Raw genomic sequence first — 14,618 nt, forward strand, 5'->3', positions numbered from 1 at the left:
AGGATTCCAGACTTGGGAGACGGTTTGGGTGATGCTCCCACAGCAACCATGGAGCTCAACTAAGTGACCATGGCCTGGTTCACTGGCCTGGTTCACACATGCAGGAGAATGAGGTGGCAGAATGGAATGCAGTATTTCAGACTGAAAGGGGTGGTTTCCAGTTTTGAGCGATCCTCAGCGTACAAAATTCCCAGCAAACAGAAAATTAGCAGAGCAGGGAGAAAGTTCTTCTACCTCCCTTTGGTTGCCAGTGTTCTCTCTGCTAGGAAATGTTAATGGGAACATTTCAAAACACGATCCTCCATGATTATATACCTGCAGTCTCCGGCATTTGTGAACTAGACACTGTCTCTCAGCCCAAGCATACTTCACTGGGGTTTTGTGAGGGGAAAATAGAGATAACTGATTTATGCTATCCTTAGAAAGGAAGACTACACACATAATACCCAACATATATTTGTTCTAAAAACCATTCAAAAACTCAGAGAAAAAAGGCTTTGGCTAAGCTGTTACTCAGTCCATGGAGTTGTACATTCAAAGGAAAGATTTTGCACTCCTCTTCCAAATAAAGGCTATCTGTCCCATGCTGGACACCTTTTTGTCCTTTCAATCTCAGCTAATCTTATTTTTCCAGCTCTGTGCAGTAAGCTTTAGGAGATGAAATGAAGGTGTCGTTTCTCTAAATCAAACCCTCTTTGACATCTCCCGCTGTTTTTTGCCTTTAGCTTTCTATAATGTCATTACACCACAGGGGGCAGTGCCAACACCACTAAATCCACATTCAGTTTTGCTTGGTCTGATTATGGCCATTTACCAAACTTCCTGCTATTATTTTATAAGCTTAGAATTCCCCTCTAATATGGTAGGTAGGTGATAGATATATAAGCTGCTGCTGAATCCACACACACATCCCGCACACTGTCATCTGGACTCTGGATATCTGTTCATTAATCTTGTTCCCCTCTTCTTTCTGACATGCTCCCAAAAAGACTTAAGGAGTCCACAACAGTATTTCTTATAGGGTAAATGCACCCAGTGGTACTGGTCTTCAAGACTCTTTACTTATGTATTTACTTCATTTATACCCTGCCTTTCACCCCAGCGGGGACCTGAAGTGGCTTTCATCATTCTCTTCTCCTCCATTTTTCCCTCACAACAACCCTGTGGGGTTAGGCTGAAAGTGTATAGCTGGCCCAGTAAGCTTCCAAGGTTGAACTGGAATTTGAACTTGCATTTCCCAGATTGTAGTCCAGCCCTCAAACCACTATATTATACTGGCTGTCTTTGCCCAAAGCTTTCCCTCTGAAACTTTTCCAAATTAGCAATATCCTGTTGAACATACTGTGAGAAGCACATTCCAAGACAAGCATTAAGGTACTTAGATTATTTACAAATGGACCTTGAACTTGTTTGAAGGTTCTAGCAGGGGAGTGAAACTAACTTATACCCTTGACCAAAGAAAGATACACTCCTATCTGAGATGGTCATCCTCTTCCACCAAGCACACAGCATCAGAAGGGACACATATGGAGCAGTGAGGGAGGTAGGAGACACCCACCTAGCCAGCCAGATCAGTCAAATCAACCCTGGTGATCAGTGGGGTGACAGATGCCCTCACATTCAAATTAATTAATAAAAGAGGGGATTGTCATTCACCTAACTGGAATTGTTGCTTGCAACTCAAACTCACATATTTGTGTCTCTGCTTTTCAATTGGATCCAGTCTATGCCATAAAATAAAATTGTTTTTTCCAAGAGAAGTGTCAGATTTACTAATTTTTTAAATTGACTTCATTTATAACCCACTTTTCTCCCTAATGGGGAGCAAAGCTCTTTACATCATTTTCTTCTCCATTTTATCCTCACAATCAGGAATTTTTCTGAAGGAATGCGGTGGAATGGAGTTCCAGAACTTCTTCAGGGCAATAAAATTCTTTAAAAATGTTTAAAAGCTATTGAGGGGCACCTGTGTGTTTCTCCTTCATCTCTCTCTTGAGAGTTCTGGCACCTCTTTTTCCAGAAAAGAAGCCCTGCTCACAACAATCCTGCAAGCTATATTAGGCTCACTGCACAGGACTAGCCAAGGTCACGCAGTGAGCTTCCATGGCAGAGTGAGGAGGATTCAAACGTAGCTCTGCCAGATCCTAGCCTGACACTCTAACTAATCCATCACACTGGCTCCCTAGCATCCATTAGTGAAATGCATCATATTCATATTCAACTTCTTTACATGCTTCAGCACCCTTGAAGCCAGGTAGTTATCCCAGCCTTCTCAGAATCGGACCTGAGCAACTAGCAGGGGTGCAGCCAAGTAGTAATGTGATAATCATTCCGGATTATTAAAACGCTCACTATAGAAACGGCTTTGATCTGACAGCAGGAAAATATGAATGAGGGCCAGGGCTTTTTAGGTAGAAAAAGCCCAGCAGGAACTCATTTACATATAAGGCCACACCCCCTGATCCAAGCCAGCTGGAACTGTTTTCCTGTATGTTCCTACACAAAAAAAGTCCTACTGAGGGCTAATGAGAGGACTGAAAAATATTAGACAACATACCCTTGATTCTGTTTACAGTTCTACCAAGAAGGAATAAATCTTAATTAATCAATGGCTAGCTTGGCCTCAACCACTGAATTAAATCTGTTGAATAGGTAATTGAGAGCTATGAATTGTGTGGGATCACCATCATCTTTTTCAAGTTGCAGCTATACAAGGATCATGCAAATAATCTCATTCCACTTTGGCCAGCTCCTGCAGTAGAATGACTCCGCACCAGAGTACACACTTTGCACCTCAAAGGCCCCAGCTTCAGTCCCTGGCATCTCCAATTACAGAACTGCAATAGCTCAGAAACATTTTTCTCTGACCAAGGCTTTGGGAAGCCATTGCCAGTCAGAGGTCAACACTGAGCTAGACAGACCTGTGATCTAACTCTGTATAAGGCCTCAACAAGGAGAAAGAGTCTCACTCAGCCCTCTCTGTTGGGATCTCTTTCTACTCTAAAGAGGGTTTTTAAAAATGCAAGGGAGCCTTTAGAAATGCCAATGCCCAACAGCAGTGAAAAGTAGTATAGTCCATTCCACCTGTTAAAGTCCAATACACAACTTTAGGACCTTGTGTCCACTTCATTCTACCACTTATGTAAAAGTGCTTGTTTCAGAGCTGTTTTGACTACACGGGTTAGAACTAAAGCAACCAAAGGACCTAGTATTAAAATCATCCTCCAAGAGATTCCTGTATAACCATGAACACAGCCTCCAAGGAAAGACCCCTTCCGCATGCATAACTGTTCATTCAGCCACTTTATCAAAGGACGAAACAAAAGCAAAGACCTCTTTAACCTTCTCTCTTGCCACATGACAATCAAAAGATACTTTCATAAAGCACTCCTGGATATTACACCCCTCAGCTGCTCATTCCTACACCTAATAAGCCACAATGGAGACCAACGATAGTAAAGCAGCTGAGGTGGTTACAGGGCTCTGCCAAAGCCACAGATGCTGTCCACAGTGAGGGAGAAGGGGTTAAAAGAGCCCTTTGCCTGCGTCTCAGGTCACATGGCAGTTAGTCAAGTGGTGAACCCACTTTTGCAGACCCTCTACTTTTACTAAAGCCAGTAAGGGTATAGGGTCTGTCTGCGCATGGCTACCCTAAGTGGCATACACAGCTAGTGGTACAGCATACCATTATACCAGGCAGTCACTTTGCCAAAGCTGTAAATCAACACAACAAAGCAATCCCACATTCTTCCACTCTACTCCCTGAATATGCATACAGCTCCAGTTAATGATGCTGGATGTTTTCAGTCCCTCTGAAGTGGAGGCAATGGCAGCATCTGGCATTCAATGCTTGTCTACCACACTATCTCTACAGCAGAACAAGGAGCTAATGGGGGAGTATCATTAACCAGTGCTCTTGGGCCATTAGGACAGAAGAGCGTGCACCATCAAAAAGAGGTGGGTTGAGCATTTGGAAGCATTCTGCAGCCTTTTGGAATGTTCATTTTTATATCAGAGGAAGCAAAAGAGGAGTCTGTTTATTAGATGTCAGAATGCAGCCAACGGTATGAGAGCCATTTTGGTGTAGTGGTTAAATGCAAATACTCTTATCTGGGAGAACCAGGTTTGATACCCCACTCCTTCACATGCATCTGCTGATGTGACCTTGAGTCAGCCACAAGTTCTCTCAAAGTTGTTCTGCTCGAGAGCAGTTCTGGGAGAGCTCTCTCCGCCCCACCTACCTCACAGGGTGTCTGTTGTGGGGAGGGGGAGGGGAAGGGAAAGGAGATTGTAAGCCACTCTGAGACTCCTTTAGGTAGTGAAGGGCAGGGTATAAATCCAATCTCTTCCTCCTCCTCCTTGTATTTGTTTGCTGACAAAAAGCAGTAACGGCCTTGTGAACTGGCAGTCCGGTAAGTCAGGTAAAGGTTATTGGCAAATTTCTCTCTACAGGGGGGAGTCCAGATTACTGCACCATCTTAGCAATTACCTACCTCAACCCTGGGAAGGCTGACGGCCTTGTCTGTGAGCTCACATAAGAAGATGGGCTTGGGAACATGCCTTCAGGAATGGAATCCTTTTAAGGATTATCCAGGCAGTCATGCAGTGTAAGCCCCAGCTTTAATTTTCCCTCTTGGAGGAGGCTCAGCTCTGTGCCAAAGATCATGCTGCCACTGAAGAAGGAAGCTGTAGCTCGATGGGAAAGTGGTCTGTCACACACCCTCCCCCACTTCCCACTACTCGTCTCCTTCAAGTCTCTTTTTAAGCAACAAGATGGACTGAGAAGTTCTCATTACCTCTCACTCTCAAAGCTCCTGCTGACTTCCTCAACTTTTAAGTAATGGCTTAATGCATTTTTGCATGCAAAAGGTAAAATTAAATCCAGGTGCTCAGAACAGTTGATCAATTCCCTAAATTCCCAGCTGCCTTTCTGCTTTATTTATTTCTGCTTACAACAAAAAAACAGAAAGGTTCTTCTCATATTATTGCACAATTAATAAAGTAGAGCTATACAACTATGTCAACAAGCTAGCCTTCTTCTGCGATTGTTGCTTATATATTTCATCCATTTGAGTATGGTCTCTTCATCTTCCACCAACAGGATAATGTTTTCAATCCCTGGCACACAGGCTACCTGGAACAACCAGAATGCAGAAGATAAGATGCAGCCAACTTTTTCTCTCACATGTCCAAGTTCCCACCATAGTGCAGTTTCTGTTCCACATGGCTTTTAAATATGAATATATGATTGTCCTTTGACAATCAACATAGTCTCTTTGGGTGATCAAAGAGGACTTTGCCCTCTTTTTTCAGCAGTCTCCCCCCTTAAAAGGTTTCACATGATTTGTGATTGCCATGAAAAGCAGAAACACATTCCTATGAGCAAGATGATGGGCCAGTTGGAACAGAAGTTACAAGCATCCCTCTGGAATTGTCAACTTGGAATCCGAAGGCAATGGAACAAACTTTCTTCCCCCTTTTGATACTCAGCCAATGTCTAATCTGAGACAAAAGCAAGGAATAGATACCACTGGACACCAAACACAAGCCATGAGCCCCAGAAACTGCAGCTCTGCCACTGTACCAACATGTATGCTTTGGATCTGCTAGGGCTGTTACCCAAAGTCTCCTAATTAGATGGGAGAATTAGCTTTTAAGGAGACAGCGTGAGATCTGGATAACTAAGGATCTCCACCTATGTATACTGGGATTTTCCCTTAGAGAACTCTCAAATAAATCAGATTGCAGGAAAGAATAAAAGAAAAGAAAACACACAAGCTGGCTAAGAGGGAGATAAGGGAGTACTTGGGGAATAGATTTTGGAAAGGCAATATTTACCAGTCCAGAAGTTTAGAGGTCAGCAAATGACCTGCATTTGATAAAGAATGGGGAGAGCCCACAAGCCAGTAGGGGTGTATGTACAACCCAAAAGCACACACATACAGCTCTGGAGCTGGGTGCTATTTTCATAGGACAAATGTAGCTTGGGGAAGCTTGGGGTTGACGTGCTTGCCCCAAAACAATACCTTGATTGGTTTTCTGGGGGTAAAACATCTCCTGGATGGACATAGACCTTGGGAAACATGTGATTGGGTTACCTGACTTAATAGACATTAAGTACTGCTTGATGACCCTTGATACAGGGTGGGAGAAGCTATCAGGTTCTGTGAATAATGCTAATTAGGGGTGTGGAGAAATGCCATTTTAGTTGGTGTTTGTCTGGGAGTTGGCTAGGAGGTTGTCAAACTGGAGAAAGGCTTTGGGCCTAGTCTCTTCCTCCCCTCCCCTCCTGTCTGGAAACAACAATTCTGAGACCTCCTAGAGCGACAGGAAGTCTCCCAGAATGCTGCAAGAAGGTAAACCAGTTCCAGGGCAGGAACTGGATTTTATATTGAAGATTTTGGGTGGGAAAGCCCTCAGTTAAAAGTTTTCATGGGAAGCTGACAGTTCAGTTGGAGTTGGGCTTTGAGTTCAGTCAGTTGGGTTGGTAAGTCTGTTTGTTCTGCATGGTATGACCAGGGCAAGTATATATTAGGGAAAGAAGGAGCGTTTTCCCCTATTTTAATTTATGTCTTCTGTTCACCTTTTTAAAAAATGCCTGTATATAGTTGTAAATTTTAAATGTTTTGTCTTTAAAAGGTAGTCTCTCTGTACCACATAGTTTCCCCAAACACCTTAGACCACACTACTACAAGAGGGGAGTCCAGGGAAGGGGGAAGGCATACAGTTGGCAAGGATGCCAATCCTCCAGGGGTCTCCCAAAGAAGAACTTTGGTCTCTGGGTTAACCAGGTGCTGGGTTGGCAGAGGACCTTGAGGCCAGGCCTCAGAACTGGCAGGAAGGGGATCCTCCTCCTCTCAGTCAGGAACCCCTAAATTGAGCAGGTGGGGGCAGCATGCCCTAGTGGCGGGAAGATAAGCTCCCTTCAGGAGTTGGCAACTCAAAAGGGAGTTGACAGGACTGGGTCTGAAGGCAGAATCGGGCCGGTTCTGCCACAAAGGTGAATAGATGAGGGAAAGTGTGACCCGGTGTAGATGAGGGTAAGTCTAGGTGAGGGGAGGTTTTCTCAGGAAGCCCACTGTCTAAAGCAGGGGTGGCCAAACTGTGGCTCAGTAACAACATGTGGCTCTTTCACACATATTGTATGACTCTCAAAGCCCCCACTGCCCAGTTGGCCAACTTGGAAAGGCATTTCTCTTTAAATCAGTTCGCAAAGCCAGCAGGTGGCTTGGAGAATGCATTTAAAGTTTTAGTTGCTTTCTTTCTACCTTCCCCCCCATCCTCTTTCCTTTATTTGTAAATAAAGGTGTTATAAATAAAGGAAAACCTGACTGCATAATTTGTGGGGGGGGGGGCCTCATTCCCCTAAATGAGAGCCAATTTGATGCAGTGGTTAAGTGTGTGGACTCTAATCTGGGAGAACTGGGTTTTATTCCCCATTCCTTCACATGCATCTGCTAATGTGACCTTGTGTCAGTCACAAGTTCTTGCAGAGCTGTTCCTGTTTGAACTCTCTCAGCTCCACCTTCCTCACAGGGTGTCTGTTGTGGGGAGGAGAGGGGATAGGATTGTAAGCAGTTCTGAGACTCCTTCAGGTAGTGAAAGGTGGGGTATAAATAAAATTTCTCCTTTCTGGATTGTGGCTTTCAAACTTCTGATGTTTATTCTATGTGGCTCTTACATTAAGCAAGTTTGGCTGCCCCTGATCTAAAGTATGCATCTGGGGAGAGAGGGTTGTTAGCTTTGTTTCCCCTCCATTCTCACCTGTCAAGATATGTGTCTGAATTTATCTCTAGCTAACATTCAAGTTCTGTCTCAGGTCACTTCCATTTTGTTTTTATTTCTAGGCCAGGCAGTGCAGCGCACATATATTTTGGGGTGATATTAAAGAGGGGTGTATGTCTCTCTCTAAGCACCAAACTGCTTCCCTCTGTTGGAGGAAGGTAAGACTGCTAACAGGACACGGTATCTATTACAACAGCTGTTGAATTTTGCTCAAAATATACTTCTGGGGTGTCACAAAATGGTTTTCAGACTGAGTTCCTGAAAACTCTGGAGATGGTCCTCTATCAGACAAAGACACACAAGTAATGAGGGCCTATGCATGGGGCAAGGTGCTGTTTTACAGGTAGAACGTCCCAGGTTCAGTCCCTTGCATATCCAAAGGATCTCAGGTAGCAGGTGCCGGAAAAGACATTGCTTCCACATATGGGCCAGACAATGACTAATTAAATTGTGGAATTCACAGCCTGGGAATATAGTGATGTCCATGAGTGTAGAGGACCAGACAGATCTATTGAGGAGAGGTTCATGAATGGCTACTAGCCATTGCAACTAAAAGGAACATCCGTATACAGAGGCAGCAAACCTCTAAATACCAGTGCAAGGAGACCACATCAGGGGAAGGCCTCTACGCCCCGTTTGCTGGGACTCCAAGGCAAACAGGTTGACCACTGTGTGAAACAGGATGCACTGGTCTGACCCACTGGCACTTTTCTTATTGGTATTGAAATTATGCCTATTGGAATGGATGTTTTAGAAGCAGCAAGCATATGTATCCATTAAAAAAAAGTGGAGGATTCATCCCATTCAAATGTGCAGTTACAGAATTGTCACTGATTAACTTCAAACATAAATGGCTTCAGAATAATTATTCCAAAGGCAGCCATCTCTAACAGAGCTTTATATCACAGATGCATTTTTAATCAGAGTTTGGCTGCCATGATTAAGAGCAGGAGTGGTATAGTAAGCAGGGACCCAGGAAGGCCACAGTTCAAATCTCAATGCAGCTGCGAGCTTGAAAAACGCCTTTCTTTCAGCCTCACTCCTCCTTCCAGTCTTCTGTAAAATGGGGATAACAATAAAATGTTTAAAACTCTTACAAAGATGACATTGCATATGCCAGCAGAGCTGTATAAATTTGATGTCCCCCCCAAAACAAAAAGGCGTCTGATGGAATCAGATGATGCATCTCATGGTACATCGGACAAGAGTGAGCTTTCGCTCGCAACCATTTATATTACAATAAGGGCCAAAGCTAAAGATTCATGTTTCTGAACTTCTGAAGGTTTTAAATGCTAATCTGCAGCCCCAGGCAACTGTTTTGAAGATCAGGCAAGGGTTGCGCCAAACATGTGTTTAACCCTTTCCTCCCAGAGGTTTCTCATTATTTAAAATGTGTCTGCAAAACTGCAACAGATAATTCTTGCGTTACAAGGCTTTTTCCTTTTCCTTTTTGGACTGCATGTTGTGCTTTCGGTTACATTCACTCTCCAGACAGCGTCCAAGTTAAATTTTGCATAATACAAATACAGGCAAATCAAATTACTTTACAAGATCCGGTGATGATATAATGAATATTAACATAACAGTGCAATCCTATGCTGAATTACTCCAGAAAGTCAAGGAGCTTAGACTGGATGAACTTGTCTAGTGCTCCACTGTAAATCTATATAGCCATAGAAGACAAGAGGAACCTTAAAATAGTGATAAAAGAACATAAATAGGGGCACCACTAAAACATTCAAAACAGCACTATAAGCCAAATTGCCCTCAAAAGAGGTTGGGGAACTAATAGGTGGGCAACTATGGCTCAAAGGGATCCAGAATCTATCTATACAGGATTCTACTTCCAGAAATTCTTACTAAATAGACCAAGGACACTAATTAAGTAAAATAATTATGGTTTTATTACAGAAAACTATAGAACACACATACAAGGTAATGGATACATACAACACACATACAGACCTAAGAAAACAAATATGAAATCGATACAGGGGTAACACAAGGGTAAAACATAGACAGGGTATACGACCTGATCCTGGTGGCTTAGGGTCCAGTCACAATTAGAAGATGCAGGCATGCACTGCTACGTGCCATGTCTGTGGGCCCCCTTACTTAGAGTAATGGGAGGAGGGCACCCATCTGGTTCCATGTGCTCAGCTTAAAGAGAGAGAAATGAAGCTTTCTCTCTTGTTATATTATTTTTGGAAAAGAAAAGGTCCTCCCAAAAAAGGGGCTGGCTTGTTGATGGGCAGTGTCTAGTCTATTCTGGGTACCTGACTGGAAGCCCACCTCAAGCCAATGAGCAGACCTGGCTCTGGTTACCTGATTGGATTTCCAGGTAACAATTGGATGGGGAGGCTCCCAGTGTAACTACTGGATAGGGCATGGAATGAAAGGATTAGCAAGTACTTTATGGGTTTTACCTATTGACAAACTACCCTAAACAAAGAAAAGACAGTGGGTCAATTTAGAGCCACATTGTTAATCTACTATCATCACCACTACCACAATAGGGCTCTCTTGCAGGAGGGGCTTGATTGTCAGCGTCAGTTACTTCCTTGGGCTAATCCTTTTGCTTCCAGGATCTTCTTAGAAGGAACAGTCTTTTTATGATGTGTGGGCATGGCAGGAACTGCTTTTGTGTGGTAGCAAAGCCTTTGTTCAACTTAGGGCTTATTCTATTTGCATCTGGATCGCCCCACCCTGTGTATGTGACTCTCCTGCTTTACCTTCATGGTTGACCAAGAACAAGATGGCTTCTGGTGAAGGCTGCTGTTAAGGCTGTCTTCCTTGGACAAGAGTGCAGTTCTGGCCTTGCAGCTCCTTGTGGAAGCCTGATAGAGTCCTTCTATGCAGGAGGAATGCATAGTTACAGCACTGGTAGGAACAAGCAGGGAGATCTCTTAGCCAAGCTGAAGTGTTTGCTGCTTGGCTCCACTGAGTAAAATGTTCATATTGAAGCTGGCACAGTTGCCAAATGCTCAGAACCACACAGGGTCCACTGCCTATAGACAGTAGGCAAGTGGATATTTGTTATTAATGTCCATACTGAGTTAGTCCCAATATTCTCTGCTTATCACTGAATGTCCATAGAAGCAGTTTGTCTGGGTTCACACAATATACGTTTACATCAATAAGCGTCCTGCATTTCTGACACTAGCGCAGAGTTAAGTCAGTCCATAAAAAGATGGAGGAGGAGGGCTTGGGCCTAACAGCACTGAAACACAGAATCAGTTCTAACGCAGTGCCAATATCTTGTGGGTGCAAAAAAAAGATCATTGAAGAGGCTATTGAAGAAATGTTGTTTGAAAAGGCCAGATTGAGAAAACACTTAAGAAAAGGTCTGGGCAAAAGCCAAGTTAATCTTCGCAAGGAAGGCATTCTGCAACTGAGGTGTCAAGACAGTAAGGCCCTGTCTTTAGTGGCCACAGTCTCTGGTCCAGACTATTTGGACTTTTGAAGGAAATAACACCATGATTACTAAGGTTGCTAAAAATTATCAGCATTGATACATATAAGGAGTGTAGCTCACCCTATTTCACTGAACTGTTCCTTTACATGACATATTTCATTACATGGAAAGTGAGATTTAAGGTGTTGTAATATGTCGGTGTATTTGCAAGCAGGAAAACAGCTTACTACAAGCAAACAGACTCAGGCAGAACCATTCTACATCACATTCCCAAAGAGCTCTTCCAAAGCAGCACCATTTCCATTTACAGTTTGCCTGGCGGCTGTTCTTCCCCACCCCACCCAGGACTACAGCCTGCTTTGAACAAATTGATTTCTCAGTAGTTTAAGAATTCATTCCTTTGATTTGACTACAGTATTGTCTCATAGCCATTAAACAAGTTCTCATTTTAGACAGCAGCTCTCAAAAGCATGAATGATCGAGAATTAATATGCTCATTGTGCTTCTTCCTGTCCATCATGATTGCTGCCTAGAAAATTTTCTGAAGCTAGATGGCATCGTCATGGCAATCTTGCAAGAGAGCTTATCTTACTTTAAAAGTTAACATTTCTATTTCAAAACAACTTGAAGGCAGAACTGGCTTCTTCGGAGGCTAGTCAAGACTGGTCTTCAACATTTCTACCTTCAAAGAATATTTTCCATGCTGGCCTGCCTGCTAAGAAACACTTATATTGTCATAAAATCCACATGCGATCCAAAGGATTCCGGCAAGTGTTTATCTGTATCTCTGTGAACTCAGAATGGTCCCATCCAGGCTTGCAACCCCCAGGTCAAGGCAGTAGATCCCCTGGTTTTGCAGGCTCCTCCCCACCACCCAGGGCTTTTTTGGTAGAAAAAGTCCAGCTGGAACTCATTTGTATTAGGCCACACCCTCTGCTGTCACCCTTGTTTTGCACTGGGCTTTTTACAGAAAAAGCCCAGCAAAAACTCATTTGCATATAAGGCCGCACCCCCTGACACAAAGCCAGCTGGAACTGCGTTCCTGTGCTTTCCTGCTCAAAAAAAAAAAAAAAAAAAAGCCCTAGCATCTGACCTTCCAGGGAACAGTCTGGGTTGATTTCCCTTAGGACTGACTGATTTGATCTTCTTGCAGTCCAAGGGACTCTCAAGCGTCTTCTCCAGCACTGCAATTTGAAAGCATTTGGAATGTATTCATGCCTTTAAATCTCAGCAGCACTAAAGCTGTTGGCGGGGGGTGGGGGGGAAGCAGGCAGAGCCATGTGGCTCTGGAAAGCATTTGGAATGTATGCATGCCTTTAAATCTCAGCAGCACTAAAGCTGTTGGCGGGGAGCAGGCAGAGCCATGTGGCTCTTCCCGGTGAATGTGTGAGAGGGGGAGAGAGTATAGTCCTTCTGTTTGTTTTGCATTTGTTTCAGAAGTGGTATAGTATAATGGATAATAAAAGAGTTAACTAGAACTTGATTATGGGATGGAGTAAAACTCTACCCCTTATACCTCTTTCTCCTTACTTTCATTTTCCTGTGTTAGCTTGAAAATGTTGGTTGAAATACAGCAGACTGTTACATTCAGCAACTCCTAAGAGTAAAGCAATCTATATGATTGCCCCAGAGTGATCACAAAAATGTGGGATTGCAAAATGTTTATTTTGGCTGTTTTGTGAGTGTGTATATGTGTTCACTTTCATTTAGTGGAAATGCACCTGCTGGTGGAAGGCAAAAAAGAGGAGGAAATGAAGACTGTATTCAGGGAAACTGCACTGCTGTGTTTTTATTTATTTTTAGGGAATGGGAAAGTCTCCAGGTTCTACCCCCAAAATCCCCAGATATTTCCTGAGTTGGACCTGGCAACCTTATCCCTTCCACAAGGGTAGGTCCAAGTGTCAACAACAACAAAAAAAGCGACATTGACTTAAGAAGATGGGTGGTGGTCATGAGGTGAGAATTGTACTTTGCCAGGCAGTCATTGTTAGCAGCTCAGGGATTTGACATGGTTGGTGTCTATGCTTGTCTGGGAGGTAAAGGTGGGCATAAGTCATGCCTGCTGACTTCTCCTACACTGCTGCCAGCACCTTGGTTGCTTGGGTAGAAATCCGACACTGGGAGCTAAGCAAAATGATCTGCTGCGTTGGTCTCAGCATGCATGGAGGTAACTGTCTAATCCTGCTGTAGAGTACATTCTGCTAACATTCCCCCTGCAGCTGTACTCTTCAGGAGTGTCAAACATGCAGCCCACAGGATGTATCTGGCCCCTGCAAGGTTCCCATCCATCCCCTAAACCACTGACTCCCTCTTACTTACTTTTCTAGGGCTGCCGCCACCATTGCATTGCAGCTAGTTTTTGCCCAGCTCCTCCTTCCCGGTTTCTGCTTCTTGCAGGAGAGAACCAATTCATGCTTCCCTTACCTCCACTGGCTGTGCTTGCCTTCTTTGGGAGGAAGGAAGGAAGAGGGAAAGCGAAAGCCAGTGCTCATGCGGTGGGACAAGAGCAAAGTCTGACTCCTATGTTAGTCTAAAGAATAGCAGTGTTTCATTTTAGGTATAAGCTATGGTCCTTCTTCAGAAGGAGGAAGAGTGGGTGGATGGATTCGTCTGTCAAGCATGACTTACACTGAGATCACCTGTGCTCTGCTGTTTTCTTTGAGACTTGCTCTCTTCCCCGCCCCCCTACGGGAGCAGCCTGTTTGCTTTATCAATTAAGGATGGGACAAGATGAAATTATTATAAAGCATACATCTAGGCAAGTTGCAATTAACAAAGACTTTTCAAAAGGACAGACAACCGTCTGTTAGGGATGTGCTAGGTACTGAATACCATTCAGCTAAATCATCCATGGAATTTCCTAACACCACTGTTCTTAGAGTTAACGCAAATATGCAGAGCATGGTCTTTCCTGCGACTGTACCACTTCAAAATGTAAGGGGGAGAACAGGTTTTAATAATCCCCTCTACATTAAAAAAAACTCTGCATCTGGAAACCTATTATCTTTTGGAGAAGGCTAGTGTAAAACCTTTCAACTTGACATGCACACCTTTAACATTTAGGAAGTTTACCCATGCAGGGAAGCATTCAAATACACCATCAACCTCTGCATACCCCTAGAAAAGCAATACCATATGTGAAAAAACACATTTTTTCCTTTGGAGGTTTGAAGACTTTCCTCAGCCCACCTTCATACAAATGCTAAAGGGTCTAGACAAAGAGATGGTCAAGCCCCGCCCCCCCTTGAGCAGGGAACAGAGACTTGGAGGATACTAAAGGGACTTCAGGAAGAAATTCTTGAAGAAGCTCCAGGAAAAGCTTTTTGGACCCAGCCTGACCTGTTCAGTGAATGGGGAAAAGAGAGGTGATAAAACTCAGGAGAGTGAGAAGGAAGGTCTCTTTTGTGCTGAGTCTATC

At 43.7% G+C, this 14,618-nt stretch overlaps 1 protein-coding gene across 1 annotated transcript in view; it reads right to left on the bottom strand.

The window, feature by feature from the left end:
• GPR50 (G protein-coupled receptor 50) overlaps positions 1-14,618 on the bottom strand; it is a 28,273-nt gene that overhangs the window by 1,803 nt on the left and 11,852 nt on the right. The window lies entirely within an intron of this gene.

This window comes from Heteronotia binoei, chromosome 11 (genome assembly GCF_032191835.1).
Source record: "Heteronotia binoei isolate CCM8104 ecotype False Entrance Well chromosome 11, APGP_CSIRO_Hbin_v1, whole genome shotgun sequence".
In the NCBI taxonomy this organism is placed as follows: Eukaryota; Metazoa; Chordata; class Lepidosauria; order Squamata; family Gekkonidae; genus Heteronotia; species Heteronotia binoei.